At 43.0% G+C, this 27,815-nt stretch overlaps 1 protein-coding gene across 3 annotated transcripts in view; it reads left to right on the top strand.

The window, feature by feature from the left end:
• Positions 1-27,815, top strand: part of CGNL1 (cingulin like 1) — a 122,889-nt gene that overhangs the window by 59,856 nt on the left and 35,218 nt on the right. The window lies entirely within an intron of this gene.

Genomic DNA, 27,815 nt, shown 5'->3' with positions numbered 1-27,815 from the left:
GCAATAAATATTTGTGTCTTTAAAGCATCACATTCAAAATTCATATTATAAACAATGAACTAGGCTCACATCTGATCTTCACTTTATTTTGGCAGGGATATTTTCATTCCTCTTTATGTCTAGTGTCGAGCCAGCCATTTAAAATCTGTAATTGCCCACAAAGCTGATTGGCTAATCCTCTAAACCATCTGTGGAAGGTTTGCAATTTGACCTGATATTTCTCCAGAATTAAAATGCATGGGAACTTTGTAAAGATTCCAATGTTTTTGGTCTCTGCAAACAGATTATTTTCTTTGGGTGTGACCTTTTCTTGTTGTCCTGAACTGATTTTTCACACTTGGCCTTTCCTTTTCAAGTCTGATCATTTGTTCTGTGTATGATGGCTTGAATCCACTTACACTAAACTACTGCCTTGTTTTGGAGGTTATATAAAATCATTCCAAACAACATACACAGTGTTTCATATTTAAAATAGATCCGTTTATATTTTTTTTCCTTTTTGAGCCGCATATGTTAATACAATTGCCATGTTCTTTTAATAACAACGTGCTTATTAATGATTAGATTGAGTGTACCTCATTAGAGCTTCTGCAGTCATCTTATTATGTGCTATTAGTACTATAGAGTTAGAAAGCTAGATTCAGTCCTGGTGTTAGTGGACAGTTGCACTGGATCTGAATTTAGCTTTAAGGATTTAGAATAGTGTGTGTGTGTGTGTGTGTGAGAGAGAGAGAGTGTGCGTGTGCAGCTGAGCTTATGTAACAGCATTGCTACTGAGTTTGTGAGCTGCTAGTGTAGCTGGGGAAAGAAGCTGCTTGCTTTAATCCTCTTTCCACATGGCAGAATGACAACATCATGAAAGCAGAAGCTATTGTTTCCCCCGTGGAATCTGAGCATCATTTTTGACAATATTATTGTGCTTGGAAATATCCTCCTGCTGCAGGTCTGTAAGAGTGTCCACATGGGTGATGTTGAGTAAGGTGGCTAGGAAGACAAGGTTGCAGATAATACATGGCTCTCACTTCACACAGTGATACACTTATTAGTTTCACATTCAAATGGGGATGCAATTCACAAGCATAATTTTTTAATATTTATATGAGTGGGGTTTACAAAACCGCTTTGCAGATTCAACACATTTGGAATAATTGTAGTAAAAGCTGCAAAAATTGTATTTGTCCCCAGATCTGTGGAACACTAATGCAGTATCTCATGCTCAATGTATTCTGTAGATCTGGCTGGGTTCAGGGAATTTCACAGAATAAAATGTCCGTGGAAAATTTTAACTTTTAAGTGAAAAAATGAAAAGTGAAAAATTTTGGCTGAATACCAAAAATGTCAAATTGAAAATGTCACTCTGATGTCTCATGGGTGTTGTCATTTGGGTGCCTCATGTCTACATTCTCTTCTATGAGCCAGGCTACCTGGTTGGATTACACCACCCAGGATGCACCACCATTTCCCCATTTGCAGAACCAGGCATCATCTTAGTCCCTGGTTATGGTGCATCATGGGAGATGCAGTCCAGCTGGGGAATCCACTTCATAGAGACTAGAGAAACAAGGCCCCCAAACTACAACCCCTATTATTCACCATGACAGTATGTTCAAACCTAAAATTGTATGTTTTGGGATTAGTTTTTCGATGAAGAGTTGAAATTTTCAATGGAAGCAGGTCCTATTTGTGGAAATGTTTGTATAAATGAAAACCCAATTTTCCTTGGAAAATAAGTTTGGATGGAAATTTTTCAGCCAGCCCTAATACTCTGGTGTATTTTTATTTATTTTTTAATAAGTTTATGTTGTATTGTAGGTGCAAGATGTGACACTTTGTCAATTTTCAGTGACTCAGGCTCTGTGTTCCTTTTCCTATTTTGGATGATCACACTAAAAAGGGGTGAGCATTTAAAGGATCTGAACTAAATTTTGAAGACCCATTAGGTTTAATGGTGGCAGTCACCACTTGTTGATGTCTGTCTGACGAGCAAACAGAACTGCAGTTCCCTCACATGGGATCTCTCAGATTGATGCTGCAAATAGGACATTCTCACCATATTGTGGTTGTTGAATAATTCCTGTTAAGATGCCTCAAGGAAACTGAGTAAATTGTATTTACACAAACAGCAAATACAAAACAGAAAACAGAAAATGTATGAGCTAACATTTATAAATTTACATTTATTTATAAATGTAAAGCTGCTAACTTTAAAAAGGGAACAGTGCAAGTCAATAAAACCACTAAAAGAAAAGGAGTACTTGTGGCACCTTAGAGACTAACAAATATATTTGAGCATAAGCTTTCGTGAGCTACAGCTCACTTCATCGGATCCATTCAGTGGAAAATACGGTGGGGAGATTTATATACACAGAGAACATGAAACAATGGGCGTTACCATACACACTGTAACGAGAGTGATCAGGTTAGGTCAGCTATTACCAGCAGGAGGGGGAGGGGACCTTTTGTAGTGATAATCAAGGTGGGCCATTTCCAGCAGTTAACAAGAAAGTCTGAGGAACAGTGGGGGGGGGAGGAGAATAAACATGGGGAAATAGTTTTATTTTGTGTAATGACCCATCCACTCCCAGTCTTTATTCAAGCCTAAGTTAATTGTATCCAGTTTGCAAATTAATTCCAATTCAGCAGTCTCTCATTGGAGTCTGTTTTTGAAGTTTTTTTGTTGAAGAATTGCAACTTTTAGGTCTGTAATCAAGTGACCAAAGAGATTGAAGTGTTCTCTGACTGGTTTTTGACACAAACCCACTCTCCTGTTGGTAATAGCTTATCTAAAGTGACCACTCTCCTTACAATGTGTATGATAATCAAGGTGGGCCATTTCCAGCACAAATCCAGGGTTTAACAAGAACGTCTGGGGGGGTAGGAAAAAACAAGGGGAAATAGGTTACCTTGCATAATGACTTAGCCACTCCCAGTCTCTATTCAAGCCTAAGTTAATTGTATCCAATTTGCAAATGAATTCCAATTCAGCAGTCTCTCGCTGGAATCTGGATTTGAAGTTTTTTGTTGTAATATCGCAACTTTCATGTCTGTAATCGCGTGACCAGAGAGATTGAAGTGTTCTCCAACTGGTTTATGAATGTTATAATTCTTGACATCTGATTTGTGTCCATTTATTCTTTTACGCAGAAACTGTCCAGTTTCACCAATGTACATGGCAGAGGGGCATTGCTGGCACATGATGGCATATATCACATTGGTGGATGTGCAGGTGAACGAGCCTCTGATAGCGTGGCTGATGTTATTAGGCCCTGTGATGTTGTCCCCTGAATAGATATGTGGGCACAGTTGGCAACGGGCTTTGTTGCAAGGATAGGTTCCTGGGTTAGTGGTTCTGTTGTGTGGTATGTAGTTGCTGGTGAGTATTTCCTTCAGGTTGGGGGGCTGTCTGTAGGCAAGGACTGGCCTGTCTCCCAAGATTTGTGAGAATGATGGGTCATCCTTCAGGATAGGTTGTAGATCCTTAATAATGCTTGTAAGAATGCTTGATAGAGATCTTGTAGGTGTTTGTCTCTGTCTGAGGGGTTGGAGCAAATGCGGTTGTATCGCAGAGCTTGGCTGTAGACAATGGATCGTATGGTGTGGTCAGGGTGAAAGCTGGAGGTATGTAGGTCGGAATAGCGGTCAGTAGATTTCCGGTATAGGGTGGTGTTTATGTGACCATAGTTTATTAGCACTGTAGTGTCCAAGAAGTGGATCTCTTGTGTGGACTGGACCAGGCAGAGGTTGATGGTGGGATGGAAATAGTTGAAATCGTGGTGGAATTCCTCAAGAGCTTCTTTTCCATGGGTCCAGATGATGAAGATGTCATCAATATAGCGCAAGTAGAGTAGGGGCGTTAAGGGACGAGAGCTGAGGAAGCGTTGTTCTAAGTCAGCCATAAAAATGATATAATTAACTTAGGCTTGAACAGAGACTGGGAGTGGCTAAGTGTTAGCCGACGGCCAAGGATGTTTGGTGAGGTGCCAGCTATGCCCGTTTATACCATCCGTGACTTTAACCGCTAGGACGCACTGTCCCTTCGCGGCGGGCAGCCCGGGCTAGGCTGACGGATGCCCCAAGGTCCTAACCACCCGTGACTTTAACTGCTAGAGCTCAGAGCTCCTTCGCAGCGGGCAGCCAGGATTGACTGACAGGTGCCCCAAGAGTTTGCCCCGTGGAGGCGGCACAACTCAACGCTAGGCTCTTAGTACTCTCACCTAATGGCCAGGCTTTAGAGCCAAAACGGCTGAGGTTCTTTAATTGTGTTGGCTGCTTTACAGTAAACCAGAGAAAACAAGTCAGGCTTATGCATAAATGGTTACCAAAAATTTATTAAGCTAGATTCTAATCATGTGGTTACAAAATTGCTAGTGCCTACTTATTTAAATGTAGAGATGTTACACACACAAACAAGTTACAAAACTGAAGCCACAATCCCAAAGAAAAGAAAACAAAGTATAGAGCTCTATTTCAAAATATGTGTACACTAAAGATAGGAGATCAGGTGTGGGTGCTTCTTACCCTCCTTGCATCTCTCGATTCCAGCGGTGCCAAGCCAGGATCGGTCACTCAATTCCGCGGAAAGACGAATAAGGGACAAGGCGTAGGGACCCTCTTAGCTGCAGAAGCCTTGGGAGGCTGTCACTTATCTGACCAGCAGATAGATAGTGAAAAGCACTCAAAAATCATGGTGCTGTAGGTCCCCTACTTATACCTCTGTACTCCTTTATTCTCTTTCTCCTTTCTTATGCCAAATTGAGGCTGGTCTGTCGGGGTGACGCCAGCTTTTGCAAGAGTAGTTTACACTTGCAAGGGAGAGAAACAATAAGTTTCGACTACTGGACATTTCTTTTATCAGGGTAAATATTTTCCCACCTAGGATGTTGGTGTGTGTGCATCACGCTATTTAGTAGGGGCTAACAGCCATGTCTGTCACAGGGCCTCTGCCTGCTGTGAGCTTAATCGTTGTATCTGTTCCCAGAGGCACATTGTAGCAGCACACCTGTGCTTTCACAGCTTCAAAGGCTGTGCTGGAATATATGTTAAGTGCCCTGTTCCTGCTTCCTCCTGTGTTTCCAGCAATGCTGGTCTGAGAGGGGGGGGGCTGGCTGTCTGGCTACATTCCACCCCCTGATGCACCACACTACATCCCAGATTGCAAGGTGGTGGTGATGCCAGCACCTCTTGCCCTCCTTGGGGAAATCTAGAAATACCCAACAACCAAATTAGAGGATGAGGGTTCGCGGAATTGGGTAGGATCCCTTTTTAGCTCTAGGTATCTGATTTGTGTGGAGGACAGAGCAGTTTGAATCAAACGCTTCATAATACATAAAGTTACACAAAAAACAATTACAATAATTAAAATGGTTAAAACAGTATTCACAACCGAATGTAAAAACGGGGAGAGGGAGAATCCCAAGTGTTGAGCTAACTATTGCATCCATGAGGTTTGTCCATTCTCAGCCACTGCATGTAGTGGTACAAATTCAATTCCCAGTCCATTGGTTGAATCTAGCAAGGTGCACATCCAGGAATTTGTAGCACCAGCAGCTGAGGCGATGGTTTGGATTGCTCCCCGAAGAGGATGTTCTGGTATTGCCAAGGTGACTGGAGTCAACAGAAGGATCATGAGGGCTTGCAGGAACATATCTCTGGTGGGTCGTGTTCTAGCTAAAAAACTTATTTTAAAACCAAAAGCAAAAATTACACCTGCTATTATAAGTAATGGCAAATATATCAACAGTCCATAGTAGTCTCTAGTGATCAAACAGGTCTGCTGCATGGTCCATTTTGCTGACAGGTTAGCTGGCAGGTTGCTCGGAACCATGGGACCATTCCTGCAATAAATCACATGGTCAGCCGGTCTTGGATGCGATCCAAGCCTCTGTAATGGTTATTAGCCTTTTATCAGCATTTAAGGCACTCCATACACCTTTCTCTTTATAGGCGTGCAAAACGCAGGTAAAGGTTCCCAGGGCTGGGTGTTTAATCACAACAGTATCTCCGGGAGCATACTTGGAACTGTGCAGTGGTGTTCTGGCAGGGGAGATAGCTTTCCCTGTAGGGAAGAATCCCCTGCTGATTGGACTTCCTGTAGGAGTCTGTCTGTTGTTTAATCTCTGCACCACTTCGTCCAGTCTGTCTCCCCATGTGCCATCAGTAGGCTTCAAGTGATTCTTTAGCAACCCATTCCATCGCTCGACCATGCCATTAGATTGAGGTCGATATGGAAGGTGGAAGGTCCATTGGACTCCATGGTTAAGGGTCCATTCCCTTACAAGTTTATTCTTAAAATGCGAACCATTATCTGATTGGATTTCTTGAGGCATTGGGACAATTGCTGTTAAGCGGTTTAGTCCCATAACTGTGGACAACCCCGTTGCCAATCGGGTTGGATATGCAAAACCAATCCCTGAAACAATTTCTACTCCAGTCAAGATGTATTTCCACCTCTGCCTTGTAGTGGGCAGTGGTCCGACATAGTCGACCTGCCAGGTTGCCCATAGTGTTTTTCCATCTCTTAGCCTGGCAAACCTTTGTCCTTCTACTATATGTTTTCTAGTCTCAGCACAAATAGTGCAGGCTTGTACCAGGTCTCTAGCCTGTCTGTGGGTGATAGGCCACCCCCTGATATGTGCTTGCCGCACTAACTCATCACTTCCTGTGTGTCCTAAATTATCATGTAACCATGAATATAAGCGTTCCCATTCTACTTGTGTGGTAAAGAGCTGGGCAGCTGCATCAGCTAAATTGTTTAACTGTGCAGCTGGGGTATTATTCCTCTGATGAGCTGAGACATGTCCTATAGACAGGGGTTGTTGCAGGGCATGCTGATATAACCACTTCCAGTATTCCAGTCCCCAGACTGGTTTACCTCCTATTTCCCAGTGGTTATTTTTCCAGTTAGTGATCCACTGAGTGGCACCTGCCCATACCGCATAGGAGTCCGTATATACTGCGGTGGCTCCTGCTTCACAGGCCAGTTTAATTGCAGCTAATTCTGCAAGTTGTGCTGACCCATCAATTTCAGCAGTTAGGGGTGCTGCAGAGGTGTCTGCAGGCACTGCTGCAGCTTTTCCCTTCCATTTTCCTTTTACCAGCCTGGCACTGCCATCAGTGAACCATACTCCCTCAGGCTTAGAAGGATCAAATGGGGCAGCATCCTTAATGGGAGACTGCTGTGGAGGCAGGCGGTATTCATCAGGCATTCCTACTTTCCATAGGGATTCCTGAATCATAGTGGGGTTTTGTGCAGTGTCTGCACTCCCTACCCTGTGGTGTATGTAAAGTGCCCATCTTTGGATAGTCATCTTTTGTGCTACACCAGGTGGTAACTCTTTCCCTTCCAATATAGGTTTAATGATTGGAAGAGGAGTGTGAATTGTGATGTCCTTATCCTGAGTTAATTCCTCAGTTTCTCTCAAGGCTGTGTAAGCTGCCAGAAGCACCTTCTCATAAGGCGTGTAGTTAGCCTGTGACCCTTGCCATGACTTGGAACCAAACTGAATTGGTCGTCTGGGAGCAGTGTCACTTTCTTGCCAGAGAGCATAAGACATTCCAGTGGCTCCCACAGTTAGGTACAAATGGAGTGGGGCTTCAGGATGTATGGGACCCAGAGCCTGATAGGTGTGTATCTCCCCTATCAGTTGCCTGAGGGCTTCCTCATGGGCAGGAGCCCATTCCCAGGCAGCACTTTTCTTTAACAAATTGTACAATGGTCTGGCGATAATGGCAAAGCCAGGTACATGTTTTCTCCAAAACCCCAGGGTTCCCAAAATCTGTCTCAATTGATCTTTACTTTCAGGGGAGGGTGCCTGATTTAGCTCTTGCACAGTGTCATTAGGCACAGACCTCCTACCTCCCATCCATACAGTACCTAAGAATTTTATCTCTTGGGAGGGACCTTGGCATTTCTCAGCTGGTAACTCTAAATTAAGGGCTTCTAGTGCTCCTTTGATTTGATTCATAGCCTCCTGTACCTCTTCTGGGGTTTTCCCACCTATTAAGATGTCATCAATGTATTGCACAGTTTGTACATTGTGTGGCAGTATAAGGTCATCTAGGACCTTTGCCAGTGCCCCATGGCAAATAGTGGGTGAGTGTTTAAACCCTTGTGGCATTCGGGTAAAAGTGTATTGTACACCTTTCCAAGTAAAAGCAAATCTTTCCTGGTCAGCTGGTTGCAAAGGGATCATGAAGAACATGTCCTTTACATCTAATACTGCTAGCCAGGGTTTATCCCAGGTTTGTATGGTGTTTACAATATCTGTTATGCTAGGGACTGCTGTAGTTAATGGTCCAGTGTTACTGTTTAGCTTCCTATAGTCTATAGTGAGTCTCCATTTGCCATTTGGTTTCTTAATGGGCCACACAGGAGAATTAAAGCGAGAGTGGGTACGAATTAAAATTCCTCGCTGTTCCAAATCTTTGATCAGGTCAGTAACAGGGCTTATGGCCTCAGCTGGGACATTATACTGCTTTGTGTTTGTTACTGTTGAGGGCGGGAGAGCAGGCGCGCTGCTAAGTAAGTTTACAGAATAGTGGGGAGGGCTTTCCTCTTCCAGGTGGGTGGCATGAGAAACAGAACTGACTCCAAAAGCCCATCTTTCCCCATTAATCCTTCCCTTCTTTCCTCTTAAAACATCCATGCCCAGTATGTTGGCATTGCCCAAAATCACCTCATATTTTCGGGGCTGATGGTGGGGTTGCAATGGGATATCCAGTTTTATCTTAACTAATGGGTAAGTTATGGTACTGCCATTTACCCCTGTAACAAGTACCTGCTTTCCGCCAGTAGGTGGCGAGCCCTGAAAACTTTCTCGCTTAATCATGGACATTTGAGCCCCTGTGCCATTAAGAAAGGAATAATGTGTTTGTCATTTACAGTAACATGTATCCGGGGGTCTTTTGCTGTTGTTTTCTCCTCTTTGGATTCAAGCTGGTTTATTAGGAGAGGAGATTGACCCCCGCAAGTTAGTTTCCCTGTTCTGGTAACTCTTGTAGTTGCTGCAGCAATGGAGTATACCGGGTGTCTGCAGGTGGGGAAAGAGGAGAGAGCTGCAGAGGTGCACTGGGAGTAGCATGAGTTGTCTCCCAGTCAGCTCTTTTAAAGGTGGTGAATAATTTTAGCCGCTCTGTGGGCAGTCCATTTATCACATCTCTGGGATAACCTAAAGCCAGACATTGTCTCCACAACTTGGCTCTAAGCTCCTTTTCCTCCTGGGTTGGCTCTCACTTGTTTTTATGTCCTTTAGATGGTGCCCCCTTGTTTCCCTGAAGGGAACGCATCTTAGCTTTGCCTGTCAGTGCTCTGATGTCTCCGAATTCTCTGAAGTATGACACCAGAAGGTTTAGCAGTGCCCGAAAGGTACTGTTATGTGCTGCAGCTTCTGATCTAAGGGACAGTGCCATAGCCCTGTGGTTACTCGGAACTCCCTTAAGCAGGGGTCTGAGATCATCTACATCTACCTGACCCTCCCATGGGCTTTCATAGGCTAACTCTTGAGGGTTTTGGCCAAGCATGCTAATGACAGCCACAGTTAATAGAGCTGTTTTTACCTCATCTATGTTGGTCCAGTGCATTACTGTGGGTTCATCTCGGTCTGCTGGGTAAATTCCTCTTGCCCATCGACAAGCCAGAGACCAAAGTGTTTTAGGGGTGTTCCCCTCTGAATGTTCATTCCTGCACCTAAGTTAAGGCGCTCAGTTTCTTGGGCTGTCAGGCGTATATATCCACCCCCACTGTCCCAGAGGCGGACCAGCCACTCTATTATACCTTCCTCAGGCTTTTTAGCAAAATCTCCCTGGATTGTTTTTAACTCCATGGGAGTATATTGGCGGGTGGTAATTTTGGTAAAGTGTGTTGGAGCTTTACTCCCTTTTCCCTTTTTACCTCCCTTCTTTGTTTTTGAAGAGGTGGATGGATAATTGTCATCCCCTTCTTCATCCAGCTCTGCCCCACTCAAATTTTCCTCATGTTCTTCTGATTTGTGATGTGTGATAGCTGGTCTTAATTTTACAGAGGGACCTTCCTCCTCAGAGGAGGGGGACTCATTTGCTGAATCCCAAATGTCTCCATCCCATTCCTCAGGGTCTAGCCAGAGAGCAGTCTCAACTTTAGCCCGGTTGATACTGCGTGTTTTAGTCTCCAGCTTTTCCCTTCGTTCTATCCCTTCTTTCTCAATTAAGGGAAGTAATCTTTTCTGAAGATGTTCCGTATCCCTATTCAGTGTTCTTACTCTGGTATCTAAATTCTGGCATTCCTTGCGCAGTGTGTCCCTTTCCTGTTGTAGCCTATTAAATTCTATTGCCAGACCATGATAATCCTTACAGGCAGCTTGCCAAACGTTAGTAAGCAGCCATATACAAGCACCTTTTCCTTTCCCTTTCTTCATCTTGCAGGCAGTTCTCCAGTTACAGAAATGCCAGATCTCTACTGGTTTTCCCCAATATTTCTCCAGCAGTTCTTTGCTCCACAGAGGGTTTCCCCATCCCTCTTGGGTCAAACTTTTCTCTAGCTCAGGGAATTCTGTGGTGTTTATCATGACTGGTTTCATTGTGTTACTGTAGTGCAGCCTATATCACAATCCTGTTCGTGACGCCAATTTCTGTTAGCCGACGGCCAAGGATGTTTGGTGAGGTGCCAGCTATGCCCGTTTATACCATCCGTGACTTTAACCGCTAGGACGCACTGTCCCTTCGCGGCGGGCAGCCCGGGCTAGGCTGACGGATGCCCCAAGGTCCTAACCACCCGTGACTTTAACTGCTAGAGCTCAGAGCTCCTTCGCAGCGGGCAGCCAGGATTGACTGACAGGTGCCCCAAGAGTTTGCCCCGTGGAGGCGGCACAACTCAACGCTAGGCTCTTAGTACTCTCACCTAATGGCCAGGCTTTAGAGCCAAAACGGCTGAGGTTCTTTAATTGTGTTGGCTGCTTTACAGTAAACCAGAGAAAACAAGTCAGGCTTATGCATAAATGGTTACCAAAAATTTATTAAGCTAGATTCTAATCATGTGGTTACAAAATTGCTAGTGCCTACTTATTTAAATGTAGAGATGTTACACACACAAACAAGTTACAAAACTGAAGCCACAATCCCAAAGAAAAGAAAACAAAGTATAGAGCTCTATTTCAAAATATGTGTACACTAAAGATAGGAGATCAGGTGTGGGTGCTTCTTACCCTCCTTGCATCTCTCGATTCCAGCGGTGCCAAGCCAGGATCGGTCACTCAATTCCGCGGAAAGATGAATAAGGGACAAGGCGTAGGGACCCTCTTAGCTGCAGAAGCCTTGGGAGGCTGTCACTTATCTGACCAGCAGATAGATAGTGAAAAGCACTCAAAAATCATGGTGCTGTAGGTCCCCTACTTATACCTCTGTACTCCTTTATTCTCTTTCTCCTTTCTTATGCCAAATTGAGGCTGGTCTGTCGGGGTGACGCCAGCTTTTGCAAGAGTAGTTTACACTTGCAAGGGAGAGAAACAATAAGTTTCGACTACTGGACATTTCTTTTATCAGGGTAAATATTTTCCCACCTAGGATGTTGGTGTGTGTGCATCACGCTATTTAGTAGGGGCTAACAGCCATGTCTGTCACAGGGCCTCTGCCTGCTGTGAGCTTAATCGTTGTATCTGTTCCCAGAGGCACATTGTAGCAGCACACCTGTGCTTTCACAGCTTCAAAGGCTGTGCTGGAATATATGTTAAGTGCCCTGTTCCTGCTTCCTCCTGTGTTTCCAGCAATGCTGGTCTGAGAGGGGGGGGGCTGGCTGTCTGGCTACACTAAGTCATTATGCAAGGTAACCTATTTCCCCTTGTTTTTTCCTACCCCCACCCCTCCACCTCAGACGTTCTTGTTAAACCCTAGATTTGTGCTGGAAATGGCCCACCTTGATTATCATACACATTGTAAGGAGTGGTTTCAGAGGAACAGCCGTGTTAGTCTGTATTCGCAAAAAGAAAAGGAGTACTTGTGGCACCTTAGAGACTAACCAATTTATTTGAGCATGAGCTTTCGTGAGCTACAGCTCACTTCATCAGATGTTTACCGTGGAAACTGCAGCAGACTTTATATACACACAGAAATCATGAAACAATACCTCAGAACAGAACGCCACTAGCCGTCACCTTCAGCCCCCAACTAAAACCCCTCCAACGCATTATTAAGGATCTACAACCTATCCTAAAGGATGACCCAACACTCTCACAAGTCTTGGGAGACAGGCCAGTCCTTGCCTACAGACAGCCCCGCAACCTGAAGCAAATACTCACCAACAACCACATACCACACAACAGAACCACTAACCCAGGAACTTATCCTTGCAACAAAGCCCGTTGCCAATTGTGCCCACATATCTATTCAGGGGACACCATCACAGGGCCTAATAACATCAGCCACACTATCAGAGGCTCGTTCACCTGCACATCCACCAATGTGATCTATGCCATCATGTGCCAGCAATGCCCCTCTGCCATGTACATTGGTCAAACTGGACAGTCTCTACGTAAAAGAATAAATGGACACAAATCAGATGTCAAGAATTATAACATTCATAAACCAGTCGGAGAACACTTCAATCTCTCTGGTCACGCAATCACAGACATGAAGGTCGCTATCTTAAAACAAAAAAACTTCAAATCCAGACTCCAGCGAGAAACTGCTGAATTGGAATTCATTTGCAAATTGGATACTATTAATTTAGGCTTAAATAGAGACTGGGAGTGGCTAAGTCATTATGCAAGGTAGCCTGTTTCCTCTTGTTTTTTCCTACCCCCCCCCCCCAGATGTTCTGGTTTAACTTGGATTTAAACCTGGAGAATGGTCAGTTTAGATGAGCTATTACCAGCAGGAGAGTGAGTTTGTGTGTGTATGGGGGTGGGGGGGATGTGAGAAAACCTTGATCTATGCAGGAAATAGCCCGACTTGATTATGTAAAGAGTTGTCACTTTGGATGGGCTAGCACCAGCAGGAGAGTGAATTTGTGTGGGGGGGTGGAGGGTGAGAAAACCTGGATTTGTGCTGGAAATGGCCCACCTGTTGATCACTTTAGATAAGCTATTACCAGCAGGACAGTGGGGTGGGAGGAGGTATTGTTTCATGATTTCTGTGTGTATATAAAGTCTGCTGCAGTTTCCACGGTAAACATCTGATGAAGTGAGCTGTAGCTCACGAAAGCTCATGCTCAAATAAATTGGTTAGTCTCTAAGGTGCCACAAGTACTCCTTTTCTTATTGTAAGGAGTGTGGTCACTTTAGATAAGCTATTACCAACAGGAGAGTGGGGTTGGGGGCGAGGGGGGTTGGGGAGACAAAACTTGGATTTGTGCTGGAAATGGCCCAACTTGATTATCATACACTTTGTAAGGAGAGTGATCACTTTAGATAAGCTATTCCCAGCAGGAGAGTGGGGTGGGGGGAGATATTTTTTCATGCTTTGTGTGTATAAAAAGATCTTCTACACTTTCCACAGTATGCATCCAATGAAGTGAGCTGTAGCTCACGAAAGTTTATGCTCAAATAAATTGGTTAGTCTCTAAGGTGCCACAAGTACTCCTTTTCTTTTTGACCTAAAAGTGGCAATTCTTCAACAAAAAAACTTCAAAAACAGACTCCAATGAGAGACTGCTGAATTGGAATTAATTTGCAAACTGGATATAATTAACTTAGGCTTGACTAAAGACTGGGAGTGGATGGGTTATTACACAAAGTAAAACTATTTCCCCATGTTTATCCCCCTTCCCCCCCCCACCCACCCACTGTTCCTCAGACGTTCTTGTCAACTGCTGGAAATGGCCCACCTTGATTATCGCTACAAAAGGTTCCCCCTACCCCCGCCCTCCTGCTGGTAATAGCTGACCTTACCTGATCACTCTTGTTATAGTGTGTATGGTAACACCCATTGTTTCATGTTCTCTGTGTATATAAATCTCCCCACTATATTTTCCACTGCATGCATCTGATGAAGTGAGCTGTAGCTCACGAAAGCTTATGCTCAAATAAATTTGTTAGTCTCTAAGGTGCCACAGGTACTCCTTTTCTTTTTGCGGATACAGACTTAACACGGCTGCTACAGTAAAACCACCGGGGCAGTTTGAGAGAGCCATAGATTTCAGTAAAGAAAACAAGTAAGTTTAGAATCCCTTGTTACCTAATATTTTTAAATTAATGGGCCGCTCCAATTACTACCTTTTTTCTTTTTGTTAATTACCTATCACTGGGGAATTTGGATAATCCCAACTCAGCAAAAAGATACAAATTCCCCAGTGTAATTAAAAAAAAAAAGCCCAGAGTAAAGGCAGCATCTGATACAATCTTTGTTAATTCTGACTTTTTAATAGTGGACTTGTATTTACTGCCATATTTATTAATGCCTCCAAACATTTGGTCCTCTCCCACCATCCTCTGTATCTATATTTGGCAATTAAATGATATTTGGCAAAAGAGAGAAAGCAATCAGCACCATCTTAATCTAACCATTTATTTCCCTGTATTCCTTTTCTTAGGGGATATGTGAACCAGTGTAACTTACATTGATGTAGTTAGTTGGTTATGTAAGGCGTTTGCATGGGTACGGCAACATCAGTGTAGTTAGTCATGTAAATTTCCCTACTCTAGAGAAGCCCCTTACATTTTGTTACTTTAGTCTTTTCTCCTTAGCATCTTTTTCCCAGATACACCCACTGCCCTCCTTTCCTTTATCTACCCTCTCCCCCAGCAGGATATGATTCTTTAACAAATACCTACAGCCTGATTTGCTTATGGGGCCTGTAGACTCTTAGAAACATGAGACTTCCTAATACAGTTTTTCAGGGCAGGAAAGATGTTTAGTTAGTAGGTATTAAGTGAGAAGAAGATGCAAGTAAATAGGGAAGGTTTGCAAGGGTAAAAAGGAAGTAGGTATTAAGAGGCACAATTAGGGATGGGACAGAAGGCAAACAGAAAGGAAGATGTATGGGTGAAACTAGGAAGGGAGAGGAACAGAATTATATGTAGGGAGCAGATGTGAGACCAGGCAAATCACTGCCCTGTACTTTAAGAAGGGGTGGGGTTGTCTGGCTGGCCAGGAGAAGAGGGCAATGCTTTCTGGCTTGGGGAAGGAGAGGAGATGTAAAACTGCTGGAAAAGCAGTCAGCGTGGTGGATGACTCACCACTCGGAATGAGGGGTTTAAAAAGGTCAGCCTGGGCCTGGACCCTCCCCTCATCACTCAAAACAGGCTGAGCAGCATCCACTCTCCCTCCCTAATTAGGTCACAAATATGCTGGGTGATTAGCTATATCTGCTGTGGGCGTTATGCTTGCTGCCTCCTTAAGAGGGGCTGGGAATGAATTTTTCCCTTACCACCATATTGGCTGGATGCAGTGGGGGGTTTTTTACTTCCCTCGCAGCAGGTTCAGGTGGGCTCTGTTCATGCATAGCATGATGGACGGTAGGCCATATGTCACAACTCTTTATTTAAGTGTATAGCAGATGTTCAGTGCAGGTACTCCATAAATTAAGGCTCAAAAGAATTGATAAATGGCTTGGAAAAGGAATTAAGGAGAGGTGCTTAGTAACTGAGCGAGCTGGGGGCAGTTGGGGACTCCTCTGATTGGTACAGCAGGGAGCCAACCCCCTGTCATTATAGTCCATCTTAACCCCTGCTACGAGTGGGGGTGATCGGTAAGGTCCCGGCAAGGGAATTGCTGGAGGGACCTGGATGAAAAGGTGGGGAGTGGGTGGAAGCTCTCCCGCCTCTGCCCTGGAATTGGCTGGAATTGAAGGTTCCTGGCAGTGGATCTACTGGAGGGACATGAACGGAAAGGTGTGGGGGGCGGGGCTGAAAAAAGCACTCCCGCGCGCCCCCCCAGTGAATTATGGGGGTTTTCACCTGCACTGCACATTTTATCTGCCGAGTTAGTCCCAGACATCTTATAATAAAGTTGCAGCCTGATTAAACCCACATCTAATGTCTCCTGTCATTCTTTCAGCATAGCCAGACAAATGGCCATGGGAAGAAAACAAAGCAGCAAAATAGAAATGCAAGCAAACAAACGAAATAACAATACAGAAAACTAAAAAGGGCGCAATGTTAGCGTCTTTAATTTAAATAAAAATAATTCCAGCAGTAAATAGCTCTTTGCTTTTACTAAAGCACTTGCTAACTGATTTGAAGGTACTCTGGATTTATCATGCTGTAACAGAGAGCAGAATTTGACCCCGTAAATTGTTGCTGCCTGCGTGTGTGTCTGTGCATGCCGTCCCAGACATAGATTTTTATCTCCCGGTAAGATAACCTGCTTATTCTGCAGCCAGCATTAAGTCTGTTTTGTAAATTTATCAGCAAGGTCAATGATAAATGAGAGATGTAGCTGACCCTCTCGACCCACTCCCCCTCTGACCAGATCAGTCTGCACTACTCTGTGGGGAAATTATCTAAGTCTTCTCTCAAAGGAGATATCACCGTGAGAGGGCTGCATCCAGTGTTGGTACCATTTAGGTTCATATAGTATTAGAAGATACAGGAGTGTAGCAGTAATGCACTTTGTGGTATGAAACATATTTTAAGTAGCAATACTGTCAGGGAATGGACTTGCTACACTGAATAAAGGGACAGACACAGGTCTATACACCTACATTCATTTACACACATGTATCAGTCTGTTAAAGTACATATTTTAGAAAAGCAAGTTTAGTGCAGGGAGGTAGGGAGAGACTAACTAAAGGGCTGGTATTTTTGTCTGATACTTTGATAAGTAGTAATTTTTTTAGGGCTGTCGATTAATCACAGTTAACTCATGCGATTAACTCAAAAATTAATCGTGATTTAAAAAAATTAATCACGATTAATCGCAGTTTTAATCGCACTGTTAAACAATAGAATACTAACTGAAATTTGTTTAATATTTTGGATGTTTTTCAACTTTTTTATATATATTGCATTCTGTATTGTAATTGAAATAAAAGTGTATATTATTTTTTTATTACAAATATTTGCACTGTAAAAAAGATAAAAGAAATAGTAACGAGGACTCCGGTGGCACCTTAAAGACTAACAGATGCATCTGAAGAAGTGTTTTTTTTACCCACGAAAGCTTATGCCCAAGTAAATTGGTTAGTCTTTAAGGTGTTGCCAGACTCCTCGTTGTTTTTGTGGATACAGACTAACACAGCTATCACTCTGATAAAAGAAATAGCATTTTTCAATTCACCTCACACAAGTACTGTAGTGCAATCTCTTGTCGTGAAAGTGCTACTTACAAACATAGATTTTTGTTGTTGTTACGTAACTGCACTCAAAAACAAAACAATGTAAAACTTCAGAGCCTGCAAGTAAACTGAGTCCTACTTCTTGTTTAGCCAATTGCTAAGACAAACAAATTTGTTTACATTTACAGGAGATAATGCTGCCTCTTCTTTTTTACAATGTCACTAGAAAGTGAGAACAGGCATTTGCATGGCACTTTTGTAGCTGGCATTACAAGATATTTATGTGCCATATATGCTAAACATTCGTATGCCCCCTCATGCTTCGGCCACCATTCCAGAGGACATGCTTCCATGCTGACGATGCTTGTTTTAAAAAAAAATAACGCATTAATGAAATTTGTGACTGAACTCCTTGGGGGAGAATTGTATGTCTCCTGTTCTGTTTTACCCATGTTCTACCATATATTTCATGTTATAGCAGTCTTGGATGATGACCCAGCACATGTTGTTCATTTTAAGAACACTTTCACTGCAGATTTCACAAAACGCAAAGAAGGTACCAATATGAGATTTCTAAAGATAGCTACAGCATTCGACCCAAGGCTTAAGAATCTAAAGTGCCTTCCAAAATCTGAGAGGGATGAGGTCTTAAAAGAGCAACATCCTGATGCGGTGACTACAGAACCTGAACCACCAAAAAAGAAAATCAACCTTTTGCTGGTGGCATCTGACTCAGATGATGAAAATGAACATGCGTCGGTCCGCATGCTTTGGATTGTTATTGAGCAGAACCTATCATCAACATGGAGACATGTCCCCTGGAATGGTGGTTGAAGCATTCATGGACATATGAACATTTATCTCATCTGGCACATAAATATCTTGTGACACTGGCTAAACGACAGTGCCATGAGAATGCCTGTTCTCACTTTCAGGTGATATTATAAACAAGAAGGGAGCAGCATTATCTCCTGCAAATGTAAACAAACTTGTTTATCTGAGCGATTGGCTGAACAAGAAATAGAACTGTGTGGACCTGCAGGCGCTAAAATTTTATATTGTTTTATTTTTGATTGCAGGGGGTTTTTGTACACAATTCTACATTTGTAAATTCAACTTTCATGATAAAGAGATTGCATTACAGGACTTGTATTAGGTGAATTGAAAAATATTATTTCTCTTGTTTTTTTACAGTACAAATATTCGTAATCAAAAATAAATAATAATATAAAGTGAGCACTGTACACGGTACACTTTGTATTCTGTGTTGTAATTGAAATCAATATATTTGCAAATGGAGAAAACATCCAAAAATATTTAAATAAATGGTATTCTATTATTATTTAACAGTGTGATTAATCACGCAATTCATTTTTTAATCGCTTGACAGTCCTGGTTAACAATACGCAAAATAGAGCGTTTCCTCATTTAGATAAAATCGTCAAATTTCTGGACCTCCAGCATTAACAGGTATATATTTCCAGAAATTTGACGATTTTATTTAAATGAGGAAACACACTAATTTGCGTATTTGAATATGCATTAATTCATTTATATCAATAACAAGTGTCCTGATGATCAGAACTTAAATCCGACCAGGCTTCAGCATGGAATGAGCTTTAGCAATACAGAAATTGTCAGATTTATTGTCTGATCAGTGATCAGTCCACCTAATATAGTGTCCCATTCTGACAATGGCCAGTACCGTATACTTCAGAAGAAGGTACAAGACATCCTGTAGAAACAATTATGAAACAACTTGCTGTTTGCCTGGGCTCGGAGGGGACTCTAGCTACTTCCTGTCATCAGCTGGGGAATACTCTGGCTGCTCCTTGCCTCATCCTTGATAGGGGGCTCTGACAGCCCCTTCCTGGCCCCTGGCTCTGCTCCCAGTCACTGGCTACTTTTCTCAGGTTCTTGTGGCCAAGAAGAGATGGCTAGAGTACTGCCCAGTATTGTATTAGCCCTGGCTCTAAGTCTGTGGTGACAGGAGCAGTGTTGCCAGCACCAAATGTTTAAAAATACTGATTTAGGCCCCCTAAAAATCATGAGTTAAAAAATTAAGAGTTTTTAAAATAAGTTTGAGGGTTTTATTTGCCTTCTGACTATTGAGCACTCAGGTGTACTCAAATCACAGTTTCAATTTTTTTCTCAGTAACCACAATGGCTAGAAACTTGTTGTTTTAAACAGATGCTAAAGTTCTAATGTAATCGCATTAGAAGCTGGAGCTTAGGAAAAACATCGAATATTGCAAGATGAGCAATGGTTACAAGAGGTGGCAGCGCTGCAGTGGCTCAGGTGACCATGCTCTTTGCTGTGTCCCTGTGGTTGGAGTCCTCCTAGGTGGGACTCAGTAGTTAAACACATGACGTGAAGTGTCCCTAACTAATGGGAGACGGTAGTTCTTGGTCAGGAGCAGTGCAGAAAGCAGCTAAAAATGGGGATCTCCCAGCTAATCTGGGAGATTTAAGAAGTGTGGAAATAGATCCTTGCTTCAGTGGTATAAAGTGCAACTGCCAAAGCCCTACAATTTATGACCTGGCCCAATGCAAACAAAATGGTGGGTTTTTGCTATTTCCCATCGTTTTGTGATGTGCCCATTTGCTTTTAGAACACGATGGTACAGAAAAGAGGGACCAGGCAGGAGGGTGGAATGTACATGGCTAGAATATTTAAAGAAAGAAACTTCAGTCTGGGAATTAAGATATGCTAATTATAATACACAACAACCATTACTTTAATGTTCCATAAAGGTCTCTCTATATACTAAATATGGATGCATCCTTTCCAATCTTTGCCTCCAGGAATCTCACCCAACTCGCTGTCCCTGTTAAGTGCCATGTGTGTTTTTACATATATAATCACACTTTCATAGTTACTCTTCAAAGGGTTAGACACAGCCTAAGGAGCCCAAAATGGTTAATGGTAAATAAATGGTTATTCTCTTTCCAAATTCAACATACAGTTCTGGTTCTGATCCTTTCTGTGACCCTGTCTCTCTGGTTGGTTTTTATACTAGTGAATAAACTGACGAATAGAGCTTTTAGTTTTCGGTGCTTTCTGGATGGGAAATATCCTGTTAATTAATTTAATTTAATTGTTGTTGTTGTTTAGTGCCTTTAATCCTGAAGGACTTTAAAGTGCTTCACAGGCTGTGTGTGTGTGTGTGTATATATATATAGCATCACTGAAGTGCAGCCACCTCTAGGGAGGAGGGCCACATATCAGTAGACAGTCAATACCCAGCACACTTACCACTAATTTGTTCTGTCTACACAGGGGAAAAAAAGGTGTGTTTTTTTCCAGCTGAGTGACCCTCTATCCCCACAAATGCCTCTGTGAACAGCACTTAACACCTGTTACATCGTTTGAGCTGGCCGTGTTGTAGCCTCGGGTTCAATTGAAAAAACGCACCTTTGTGCTCACATAGGCAGGCCTATGGAGACCAGAATGACCTATGGTAGTTTTAAATACAATCCGTTAGGCAGCCCTAAACTTTTCATTATATTTGCCATCCTCAAGCTGTAGAATGTGAAATACAGTAATTACCATTCAAAAAGTCAGTGTTTGTCACCAGATACCATAGAGGTGATTTTAGTCCAGCAGTTCTCAAGCCTTCTCCTGGCCTTTCATTACAGGGATTTCACTTAGGACTGGGTAGGCCATTGCCTTTATGCCCTCTCTGAAGAGGCAGCCGTGCATGTAACATACTAGCTTTGTGTGTAATGTTGCCCCCTAGTGGCTGGCCTATGGAAGGTCCTGCTTCTTTTGTCCCGTTTCTTTAGCCCAAGTAGTAGAGTCTTGAGTTTTTTGGATTCAAAGAAGGATCAGAGTTTTAGTTCCATTGGATTCAATAACTGTTTGTGTGCAGCACATGGATTCATTACATGTGGGCTCCCCTAGCTTCCCCTTCCCTTCTCTCAGGATACCGTCAGCTGCGCAGGTTGTCAGACCTATATTTCACTGCCCATTCCACTCACATAGCTTCTCTGAAGAAGATGGCAGTGCAAGCCAGGGCCGGCTCTAGGCACCAGCAAAACAAGCAGGTGCTTGGGGCGGCACATTTCTAGGGGTGGCATTCTGGTGCTGGCCATGCCGCCCTGAAAAATGTGCACCAGCTTGCCTCCGCCCGCTCCCCTGAGCATGCCGCCACAGCTCCGTTTCTCCCCCCTCCCTCCCTCCCAGGCTTGCCATGCACCAAACAGCTGTTTCGCGCAGCAAGCCTGGGAGGGAGGGAGGAGAAGCCGAGCACTCGGGGGAGGTGGTGGTGGTGGAGCGGAGGTGAGCTGGGGCGGGGAGTGGTTCCTCTCCCCCGCCCCCTGTTACTTCCTGTGCTCCCCCCCCACCCTCGCTCACCTCCGTTCCTCCTGCTTTCCTGAACACGCTGCCTCTCCCTCACCTGAGAGGGAGGAGAGAGAAGTGGAGCGGTGGCGTGAGCAGGTGGAGTGGAGGTGAGCTAGGGCAGAGGGTTGGGGGGCAGGAAATGTGGCATGCCTGGGGGAGGAGGCAGGGCCGGGGATTTGGGGAAGGGGTTAGAAAGGGGCAGAGTTGGGGCGGAGCCGGGGGCGGGAGGGCACGAAAAAAAAGCAGGGGCGGTCAAAAATGTTTTTGCTTGAGGGCAGCAAAAATCCTAGAGCTGGCCCTGGTGCAAGCTACCGACGCTCTTCCCTGTCTCTGTTTCTCTTGTCCCTTTCCTGTCTCTGTCCCTTGCATGTGGCTCCCCTGAAGTTAGTGGAGCCAATCAACTTCCACAGTTGAGCAGGAGAAACAATTACTGTGGGGTTTTTTGTTTGTTTTTAATTTCATTCAGTCAAAAGAGGGTCCTGAGCTGTTCATGATGGGAGAGGGCAAAAAGGACAAGAGATTTCCAGCCCCCACCGGACATCTGGGGTGGGCTTGAGGTCTCATGGTATTTGGCAGTGGCACAAGATTTGGAGACATGATTGGAGCCCTGTTCTCAGGACCACTTCCTGTTGCTGGTTTCCAGCAGTCAAAGAGAGCCAGAGCACGCAGAGCACATGGATCACAGGCTGCATCTGGCAATGACCAAAACCTGCTCTATTATGCCAGGCATTTGGCTTTAGGGACAAGGACTGTGTTACCTACCCTTCATTCTACCCATAGAATATTCAGAAGAGGTCTCAGTAGGGTTAGGCTCATGGTAAGTTTCAATGTCAAAGTTAAAGATGACTATGTAAATCTATAGTCTGCCCTGTTGGTGGTCCTCATGTTGCCACTACTGATATTCAGAAGGCTAATGCCTCTATAGCTTATGCTGCTGCTGTCGTTCCATGTTTTGGAGATGATGGAAGGGTAGACTAGATCTTTCCGAAGAAATTGCTGTTCTTGTCTCTCTCCACGTCCCCTTTAAAAATTCAGTCTAGCTATTATGAAAGATCACTAATCGGTAGTTAATAGTGCAGTATGGCACATGAATCTTGAGGAGAATTCCTCTCCTAAACAAGAAAGAAGTGTGAGGTAAATAACAGCTGTTCAGTTGCTGTGCTGTAAACTTCATTATACTTGCAGAGCAGAATTTTCTTAAATATGTTGGAAAAAACATATGTGGGAGGTAGGGAGATGGTGGTAAAAAGACAAGAGTCTTTAGGAAAGAAAAGTGTTTTGTACTTAATACATTATAGAGAATTTGTTCTGGAACAGTTCATTCTTGTGAAAGTATAACCCCTGCCACATTGCCAGGATCATTGGAGACCTTTGGTGAGCTGCTGATTACGTGCTGTCACACAAGTTTAGGCTGCCTGAGCCAGCTTTTACTTACACACCCGTTTTCCCCTCTGCTCCTCCATCCCCAAGATTTTAACTAATGTTAGAGAAGAAAATACTTGGAACCTGTTCAGCGGAGCTGCTTCCTTTTTAATTTTCCCCTTTTAGACATGCTTAACCTCAACCTTGGCCAGTTTCTGAAGATATGCAGTGGAAGAGAAGGGAGAATACCAATTTGGCTTAATTTGAATGATACATAATATACAGGTTTCAGAGTAGCAGCTGTGTTAGTCTGTATGCGCAAAAAGAAAAGGAGTACTTGTGGCACCTTAGAGACTAACCAATTTATTTGAGCATAAGCTTTCATGAGCTACAGCTCACTTCATCAGATGCATTCAGTGGAAAATACACACAGGACATGAAAAAATGGGTGTTATCATACACACTGTAAGGAGAGTGATCACTTAAGATGAGCTATTACCAGCAGGAGAGTAGGGGTGGGGGAGAAAACCTTTTGTAGTGATAATCAAGGTGGGCCATTTCCAGCAGTTAAGAACGTCTGAGGAACTTTGAAGGCTTTGTTGCAAGGATAGGTTTCTGGATTAGTGGTTCTGTTGTGTGGTGTGTGGTTGCTGGTGAGTATTTGCTTCAGGTTGGGGGGCTGTCTGTAGGCAAGGACTGGCCTGTCTCCCAAGATTTGTGAGAGTGATGGGTCATCCTTCAGGATAGGTTGTAGATCCTTGATGATGCTTTGGAGAGGTTTTAGTTGGGGGCTGAAGGTGATGGCTAGTGGCGTTCTGTTTTTTTCTTTGTTGGGCCTGTCCTGTAGTAGGTAACTTCTGGGTCCTCTTCTGGCTCTGTCAATCTGTTTCTTCACTTCAGCAGGTGGGTATTGTAGTTGTAAGAACGCTTGATAGAGATCTTGTAGGTGTTTGTCTCTGTCTGAGAGGTTGGAGCAAATGCGGTTGTATCGTAGAGCTTGGCTGTAGACGATGGATCGTGTGGTGTGGTCTGGGTGAAAGCTGGAGGCATGTAGGTAGGAATAGCGGTCAGTAGGTTTCCGGTATAGGGTGGTGTTTATGTGACCATCGCTTATTAGCACCGTAGTGTCCCGGAAGTGGATCTCTTGTGTGGACTGAGGTTGATGGTGGGATGGAAATTGTTGAAATCATGGTGGAATTCCTCAAGGGCTTCTTTTCCATGGGTCCAGATGATGATGATGTCATCAATATAGCGCAAGTAGAGTAGAGACATTAGGGGACTAGAGCTGAGGAAGCGTTGTTCTAAGTCAGCCATAAAAATGTTGGCATACTGTGGGGCCATGCGGGTACCCATAGTAGTGCCGCTGATTTGAAGGTATACATTGTCCCCAAATGTGAAATAGTTATGGGTGAGGACAAAGTCACAAAGTTCAGCCACCCAGGTTTGCCGTGACATTATCGGGGATACTGTTCCTGACTGCTTGTAGTTCATTTTTGTGTGGAATGTTGATGTAGAGGGCTTCTACATCCATAGTGTCTAGGATGGTGTTATCAGGAAGATCACCGATGGATTGTAGTTTCCTCAGGAAGTCAGTGGTGTCTCGAAGATAGCTGGGAGTGCTGGTAACATAAGGCCTGAGGAGGGAGTCTACATAGCCAGACAATCCTGCTGTCAGGGTGCCAATGCCTGAGATGATGGGGCGTCCAGGATTTCCAGGTTTATGGATCTTGCGTAGCAGATAGAATACCCCAGGTCAAGGTTCCAGGGGTGTGGCTGTGCGGATTTGTTCTTGTGCTTTTTCAGGGAGTTTCTTGAGCAAATGGTGTAGTTTCTTTTGGTAAGCCTCACCAGCAACCACACAACAGAACCACTAACCCAGGAACCTATCCTTGCAACAAAGCCCATTGCCAACTGTGTCCATATATCTATTCAGGGGACACCATCATAGGGCCTAATCACATCAGCCATAGTATCAGAGGCTCGTTCACCTGCACATCTACCAATGTGATATATGCCATCATGTGCCAGCAATGCCACTCTGCCATGTAGATTGGTCAAACTGGACAGTCTCTCCGTAAAAGAAAAGGAGTACTAATGGCCACTAATACTCCTTTTCTTTTTGCGAATACAGACTAACACGGCTGCTACTCTACGTAAAAGAATAAATGAACACAAATCAGATGTCAAGAATTATAACATTCATAAACCAGTTGGAAAACACTTCAATCTCTCTTGTCATTCGATTACAGACCTAAAAGTCGCAATTGTTACAACAAAAAGACTCCAACGAGAGACTGCTGAATTGGAATTAATTTGCAAACTGGATACAATTAACTTAGGCTTGAATAGAGACTGGGAGTGGATGGGTCATTACACAAAGTAACTATTTCCCCATGTTTAATTCCCCCCCTCCCCCCCCGGTCCTCAGACGTTCTTGTGAACTGCTGGAAATGGCCCACCTTGATTATCACTGCAAAAGGTTTTCTCCCCCCCCCCCCCCGCTCTCCTGCTTGTAATAACTCATCTTAAGTGATCACTCTCCTTACAGTGTGTATGATAACACCCATTTTTTCATGTTCTGTGTGTATATAAATCTCCTCACTGTATTTTCCACTGAATGCATCTGATGAAGTGAGCTGTAGCTCACGAAAGCTGATGCTCAAATAAATTGGTTAGTCTCTAAGGTGCCACAAGTACTCCTTTTCTTTTTACATAATATACATAAAGCAAAAGGCAGGTCAGAATAGATCCTGAGATATGACTGTATTAAGCCTTTGTGACAGAACTTTTAACTTTTAACTCTGGTGGGTAAAGTTCCTTTTGCCTCACTTACAGTGCTTCCTGTTGTTGAGGGTACTGTGCTCTAAATGAATAATGCTTCCAGAAAGAGAAAAAAACGTATTGATATGACAAACACAGAAGATGAGGTGCTGGATACTTCAGGTACAGTATGGGCCTTCTGTTCTGTGTTCTCTCTAACTCTGAAGCAGTGTGTAGGCGGTTGGATGAGAAAGAACAGACAAATCAACATTCCATTCACTAAACTCCCCAGCATGCCTAAGCTTCTTTCACTCAGCTAGTAAAAGGGGGAAAAAAATGAAATGAAAAGGAGCCATTGGTAGAGTGCCTGCTAATTAGTAAAACTCTATGCTGCATTACAAAAAGCAAAAATAAATGAATACAGAGGATATTACCAAAAAGTATATGTGAAGTTACAGCATCAGCAGAAATCCATTTCAAAGCTCTTTAACCAATATGTATGTACAGAAAAACTGACTGCCTTTTTGTGTACTTACAAAAAGACTAGAACTTGTCATCCTGCTTGTGTTGCCAGTTTTTGTATAAAGAGTTCATTAACCCGAATGGACAGTCTGAGCAATTTCTGAGTTACAGCTTTATCAGAGTAATTTGCATATTTTTGTTATTGCTTACTAGAAAACAATTAGTGAAGGGTCCTTTGTAGAATAAGAGCCTCTTTTATAACTTGAATCAAGTTTGCAGTACTCCTTTTTTTTTTCTTCTTCTTCTTCTTTCTTCTTCTTCTGTGTTGATTTTTCCAGTAGCATACGGCACGGTATAGCTTTGTTGCTGATTTGTCCTTTTACACCTGGCGAGTAATCTCCATTTAAAAAGCAATTGGCTTTGTTTCAATTTACAAATGAATTACTGCTTACCTCTATTTTTTGCCGGTAAAGCAAAAATATTGTAAAATAGCTACCCGCCCCTCTTTTCACTTTATCTACAAAAGAATTCACTTCACCTACAAAAGAATTCACTTCACCTACACTGGATAATCCATTTTGTATTTCTGAGATGAATGTAAATATAACCCCTACACAATGTCGTGCTTAAATATTTTGAAGTTACTAATGTAAAAGTCAATGGGATTTTGTATGGGAAATAAAGATCTGTGCTGATGGATTCCTTTGCAAGATTAGGTCCTAAATGTCCAGGGTCAAGAATCAAACCTTTTATCACAGAGCAGTCTTACGTTCCTGGTGGAAGTTTTGAATGAAAAATAAGCGAAGGGCCAAAGATCAGGTCCACCTAGGGGGTCACCCCTATGAGTTGAAGTGTTTAAAAATGTACACATACACATTTAAGCTCACTTGAGTCAACTCTTTTCGTGATTGTTCTATCACATGATTGGTCCATTCCACATTCTGCCACACCACATATAATGATAACAATGACACCATTCCTCCATCTCCTCCTCCTCATTGCCATTTCTATGACTCCTCAATACACTAGTTTCTCCCTCTACCCGTAGGCTTATGTCTCTGACTCTCTGTCCTTTTGTTAACTTGGGTTTAATTTTGAATGTTAACAAACCCCAATTCTTTATCAGTTGCACAAAGTTAGCTTTATTTAATTTACTTTTAAATTCTGTTTATTCATGTTTTCAAAATAATATTAAAGTAAGCTTTCTGGTTATAGATTCTGAACTGTAACAAATTCACTGCATAGCCATATATAAACAGTAGGACAAATATTATACAAGTGATATGATCTATACAAAGCAAAGATTCAAATGCTTGCAACCAAGCTCATTGCCAAAAAAACTATGAATGCACAGTATAATACCATATCATGTGAGAAAATATCTGATGTAGTTTTATTATAATTTTGTCTTTAATGCATTGTATTTTTTTGTTTCTAAGCAAATATACAAAAAGCATCCCTTTGAAAACTTTAAGCACCCCGACATATCTTAATTTAAAAAAAAAACAAAAACCAGCTGTTAAATTCCCAACACCACTGCCCTAACCTTCCAGTAAAACATATAACCCACAGCAACTCACTTATAGCTAAACAGATTAAAACTCATCCTGAATACACAGAAACTCATTCCTCAAGGGCTCACATTGCTCTTGAGATCTGTTAGGGTTTTTTTATGGTAACTTTAAAAAATACTTAAGCATGAGA

The sequence above is a fragment of the Lepidochelys kempii genome, chromosome 10 (genome assembly GCF_965140285.1).
Source record: "Lepidochelys kempii isolate rLepKem1 chromosome 10, rLepKem1.hap1, whole genome shotgun sequence".
Classification (NCBI taxonomy): domain Eukaryota; kingdom Metazoa; phylum Chordata; order Testudines; family Cheloniidae; genus Lepidochelys; species Lepidochelys kempii.
Note: the sequence above shows the minus strand (reverse complement) of the source record. Positions and strands in the feature narration are given on the sequence as shown.